The sequence below is a fragment of the Oryctolagus cuniculus genome, chromosome 17 (assembly GCF_051225735.1).
Source record: "Oryctolagus cuniculus isolate XC-2025 breed Fujian yellow rabbit chromosome 17, ASM5122573v1, whole genome shotgun sequence".
NCBI classification, from domain to species: domain Eukaryota; kingdom Metazoa; phylum Chordata; class Mammalia; order Lagomorpha; family Leporidae; genus Oryctolagus; species Oryctolagus cuniculus.
In genome coordinates this window covers 50,840,867-50,846,848 of record NC_142883.1, presented here as the reverse complement: position 1 = coordinate 50,846,848, position 5,982 = coordinate 50,840,867, and positions in this window count along the sequence as shown.

The following is a 5,982-nucleotide window of genomic DNA, read 5'->3' as shown; positions in this document are numbered from 1 at the left end:
CTGGCGACTCCCGGCGACCACTGATGACCTCACGGCCGGCCCTACTGCAACTCCCGGCATGCCTTGGGGTCTCAAGAAGGCTTGCACTTCCTGGGGACGCGGAGAGCTAGGCCTGAGGTACAACCGGAAAGGGGCCCGGAGCAGCAACAGGAAAGGCAGCATTATGGTTCCGTGAAACCTTTAGTTTTCGCATTGATTATTTTGTTCTAGAAACATCAAGTCTTTCCAGTGAAAACGCGTTTCCCCTTCTCTGTGCACGATGCTCTTCAAGGAAAGTATTTAATTCTATAGAATCAATGAAGAACACAAACGTGCATATTTAACTCTTGAAGCAAAATGTAGGAGTTAAAAGCAAATACTGTAATTCCAAATTTATGGATAGAGAAAGTTTTATGAGTTTAAAATAATTCAGATGTCACAAAACCTTAATTTTTAAAAGAGTGGTAATCATGTTGTGTTACAGAGGGGAACTTAACTTTTACGAATTTTAAAAAAAAGTTTTGCTTATTTGGAAGGCAGAGGGATAAGAGGGGGAAAGGGAAGAGGGGAGTAGGGAAAGAGAGATGGCTCCACCGATGGTTCACAAGCCAAATGGCCACAATAGCCAAGGCTGGGCCAGGGCAAAGCCCCTAGGAATACCATCCACATCTCTCACATGCGTGGTAAGTGACCAAGTACTTGGGCCATCCTCTGCTGCTCTCCCAGGCACAACTGTAGGGAGTTGGATATGATTTTTTTAAATGTATTTGAAAGGCAGAGCAGAAGGATGGAGGGAGGGCAATGATGGTGGATATCTCCCATTTACTAAGTTATTCACCAAATGACCAAAACAATCAGGGCTGGGTCAGGAGCCAGGAACTCCATCCCAGTCTCCCACGTGGATGTTGGGGGCCCAAGTAGTTGGGCTATCTTCCACTGGCTTCCCAGGCACATTAACAAGGAACTGGATCTGAAGGAGAGTAGCCAGGACTTCATCCAGCACTCAGATAAGGGATGCTGGCATTGCAAGCTGTGGCTTAATCCAGTGCACCACAACATCAGCCCTCAAGTCTTTGATTCCATAACAATCTGTATTTTTCCCAGAAAGTAACTATCCCAATAGACACAGGTATGCTCCAGTAACACAAGCAGGGAAAGAGGGAGTTCAATGAACTAAAATTGTCTTTTACCCTTCCCTTTCCCAACCATTCCTGCTGGACTCTGGAGTTCACGCCTCTCCAGCCCCATCTTCCACACAGAACGCCTGAATTAGAGCTCTTAGTTCATTGCTAATTCACCACAAAGACAGTTTTCTCTGCATATAGGAACTATGATCTCCAAAGAATATACCACAGTGAGGAACATCTTCTGAAGTTCATTTCTATGAAAATCACTCTGTATATGAATCTGTTAAGTCCTCCTTCAGAGCCGGTGCTCTGGCATAGCAGGTAAAGCCACTGCCTACAGTGCCAGCATCCCGTTTGGGCACTGGTTTGAGTCCTGGCTGCTCCACTTTCAATCCAGCTGTTATGGTCTGGAAAAGCAGTGGAAGATGGCCCAAGTCCTTGGGCCCCTGAACCCTCATGGGAAACCTGGAAGAAGCTCCTGGCTCCTGGCTTCGGATCAGTGCAGCTCCAGCCATTGCAGCTAATTGGGGGAGTGAATCAGTGGATGGAAGACCTTTCTATATCTGCCTCTCCTTCTCTCTCTGTGTAACTCTTTCAAATTAATAAACAAAACTTTAAAAAGTCCTTCTTCCCCTTTCATCCAGTTGCTGAGTCTAGTGACCAGAGGTTACTGAAAATGTGCGTGTTGAACCAATAACAGATATATGTATAAGAACTGACAAATTTTTGCCTCCTGGGGTGGGTGTCTGACACAGCAAGAGTGCTTCTCAGGACTCCACATCCCCTACCAGGGTGCCTCGCTGGAGTCCCGGCTCCTCTGCTCCTGATTCTCGTTTCCTGCTAATGAGCACTCTAGGAGGCAGCAGATGGAGGCTCAATACTTGGGTCTCTGCCACCCATGTGGGATATCTGGAATGAGTTTAAGGTTCCTGCTTTCAGCCTGATTCAGCCCTGGCTGTTTTAGGCATCTGGGAAGTAAACAAGAAGATGAATGGTATCTCTCTGCCTTTAAAATTAAATGAAAATGAAAATAAAAAAGATTTGCTTTCTACCCTAAATACTAGCTTAGAAAGACAACCTAGGGACCAGCACTGTGGCGTAGTGGGTAAAGTCACCAACTGCAGAGCCAGCATCCCATATAGGTGCCGGTTCATGTCCCTGCTGCTCTCCGATCCAGCTCTCTGCTGTGGCCTGGGAAGATAGCAACAAGTCCTTGGGCCCCTTCATCTGTGTGGGAAGACCTGGAGGAAGCTCCTGGCTCCTGGCTTCAGATTGGCACAGCTACAGCCATCGCAGCCAATTGGGGAGTAAAACAATGGATGGAAAACCTCTCTCTCTCTCTCTCTCTCTCTCTCTCTCTGCCTCTCTTTCTGTGTGTAACTCTTTCAAATAAATAAATACTTAAAAAAAAAAAGGCAACTTAAAACTACAAGGGAAAATAAATGTTAACCCTCAGGTTACAGACCTTAACTAATGAAAGTTGCATTTCAATCCTTTTCCTGAATGTGCTCTCCAGAGTGACCTAATTGGGGGAGGGGGGTCATCTTCCAAATTATTCTTAAGAATCCAGGTCAATGATATCAAGGAGTGACAGCATCATCTCTAGTAGCAGCCACCAGCCATTTCTAAGCAATGGCTGTCACACATACCTGTGATCACCCAATATTCCAGATATTTGAAGAAAAGCCAAAAATGAAGATTTTCATGTGAAAATTGCCAGTTGTACATACTGTCTCAAAAATCCTTAAAAAAAAAAATACCATCCAGGCAAAACAAAGTACATGGGCAGGAAACCCATTCACAATCTCTGGCCCAGTGACACAGCCGTTCTACAGGCTCAAAGCTAAGTGGAGCACAGTTGGAAAATTAAAGTGCAAACAACAGCATCCTGCCAGGCAGCCCTGAGTCTGAAATCTGCTGTCTGTCCTAAAGAAGTCTCTTGTGACTCAACAGCTTTCATATCCAAAAGCTGATAGTGATAACTACTCAAAGAATATGCTGGTTCTTCCATCAAAAGGTGAAGTGTCAGACGGCTTCCATTGGCGTCTGGGAGCTGCCTGTGGATTCAGTACCATGCAGCTGGTGGTCACCTTGGCTTGTCTCACCACAAGGCCCTGCCCTTGATCATGCGGCTGTGCTTCACTGCACTTCCAGTGTCGGTCGCAGAAAGCCTCAGGACCTATGCACAGACTTGTTTGCATACACATTAACCACTCTGCAATTAAAAATACCAGATAGCAGCTTGCTAATAAACAAAGTATTTATTCAGCACCCTTGTGCCAAGCACTGTGCGAGGCACTGTGGTGGATACAAAACTTTAAGACATGGTCCCTGCCCTTAAGGAGCTTACATTCTCATGAGAGAAACAAGACTAATATACACGTACCAGCTGGGAACAGGACATGACAATATATAATTTGGTGTAAGAGTATGCCATACAGACTTGAAACTGAGAGGGATTCAAAGACAGTGAAATAGGCCTCACAGTCAAGAGTCCTTGAGGAATCATGGACAAGGTCAGGTCTTAAAGGACAAAAACCGAAAAAAAAAAAAAAAAAAGTCTGAAATTGAGGTCTCTGTCAGATAGAAGTGGGAGTAAGGTTCAGAGGATGACAGAAAGCACACACTGTATATAAGGGCTTGCTAAGAAATTGGTGTGGATTTCTGAACTTACAAGTGACTGAATCGTAAAAGGCTCAACAGCTTCAATGCAAACTCATAAAATACGTAAGTCGCTTAAGGGCACCTTGTGTGATGCTGGAAACAGTGGATCTGGACTAGCAACACAGAGGAAACCCATCTGTTAAAGGAAAACACAGCCACAACATGAAACACTGGCAGGAGGGGTGCCAATTTTAGGGAGCCTGTTACCCAACACGGCAATGGTGCCAGTAAATATTCAGAGGCCCCAGAGACACAGTGATGGTTTCATTGCCAAGATCCAGCACTTGAGCTCTCTGCTTCAAGAAGCTACACGAGAGGTGTTAAAGATACTAGGATATCCCGGAGTGACACAGAAACAGAACAGGTGGAAGAGAGGAATAGAAACCCCGGTGGAAATCACAACAAAATGTCCATGAAAGGTTATCTCCCAGGGAGATGCAATTTGCACGTCCATTTATTTTTCAATGAACGTATCACCCTGGAAGAACAGAAAACAATGCCTCAGTAAGGTGTGCTTTTCAGTATTACTGGTAGAATCCAGGAATTCCTCAAATTACTTGTAAAGTTCCTTGGTCACACAGTTCCACGTATCAGACTTCGCTTTTCAGTTGATTTGCGTTATGAGAATGAGGTGTGTTCTGGAAGACTCAAGAGGCAAGCTGGGGACGCGAGGACTCTTCCATGGGTCCAGGTAAGCATAGGAATCCCATCACACAACACAGGGCCAGAGGTGGTGGTAGCAGGACTGGGAAAAGAGGCCAGTGACCGAAATTCTCACTGCCTAGGACACAGTGTTGTAGTGTAGCATGGCACCTTGCCGCTAGGAATACACATCCTATAAAACCAGAGAAATCAAAATTCCATGCCTGCCTATCTTTAGGTTATACATTCAAAGTGTGTTCCCTGTTTAATCCAGTCACTAACATACATAGATACTCCCTATTTAAATAAGCAGTGAAGAGATATCGGGATTAAAATTTCACCACAAAAATTCTATTAACTGGCTAACTCAAAGAGAACAAATAAAGCTAAAGAAATCCATTTAGAGGCCAAAAACAATAAACAAAAATAAAACTTCTAATAAAAATCACTGATAAAGCTTTCTTGAACAGAAACAAGACATGATTAAACTTAATAATATCCTAAGGATTATACATTCTAAGAATGGCATTTAAATTTCAAAAAAAAAAAAAAAAAAAAAAAAGCTTTTTAACCACTTAGGAAAAAAAAAGCAGTCTCATTAACATAAGTTCCTTAAGATTGCAACCATCATGTTCAAAGTCACTTACTGGTGACATGTAAAATGCATACATTAACTTCTATTACTTACACAAATTCCAATTATATCTAAAGACTTTAAAATGCTTCTCACTATAAAAACAATCTGAACATTCCCATTTAGGACGGTTAGTACGCTCAATCTAAACCTGTATCACTCACTCTGAGAATGTCACACTAGAGAAAGCTACTCCTTAACCAAGATGGAACAACCGGTGAAAATCCTGTTTTGGGAAAAGGTCCCATGCCTACATTTAATGAAAGTATCTGAAGTCTTTTCTTAGGGGTCTTCTAACTTTCCCATGTTCTGAATTACTTCAAGCAGTGTGAATGAAAACCTGTGGAGACCCAGTATTTTGGACAAGTGTTTACTGAACCACAGGCATTAAGTGGCTATTCGTTGAGGGACCCTGTAAAATTTCCCCTTGATTGGGAAGGTAAACCCCGGCACTAGGCTCTGGAAAGTTTCTCACGAAACAAATGACAACTGTTAACCAGCCAAAGATGCAGGCAGAACACACGCCTGCCTAACTAGTACCTGTTCATCTGGCTCCAAAGTCAACATTCTAACATGCGTTCTGACTCTAACGAAAATCCTTTAGTTTTCCAAATCTGTGGCTATTACTGGTCTTTCCCTCGATATCTTTTAGTAGAGAAACGTGAGCAGAGTAAAAAAGATGTCACATTAGCTCTCTGCTGGCTGCTGACTCTACAGTCGAGTTCCACCCCAACACCTTCACCCTCAGACCTGACAACCTGGAGTTTTACAGAGACCCAGATGGAGGACAAACTATCTGGATGACAGAAGGACATCTTCTTCCTACTTAAGTTAGCATTCTGAATAAGATGGCCACAGCCACAGCGTAACAGCCATGTAGTTTCCAATCTTCGCATGAAATCCAGTCGAAAGCTGTGCAGACACAGGAAAGCAGGC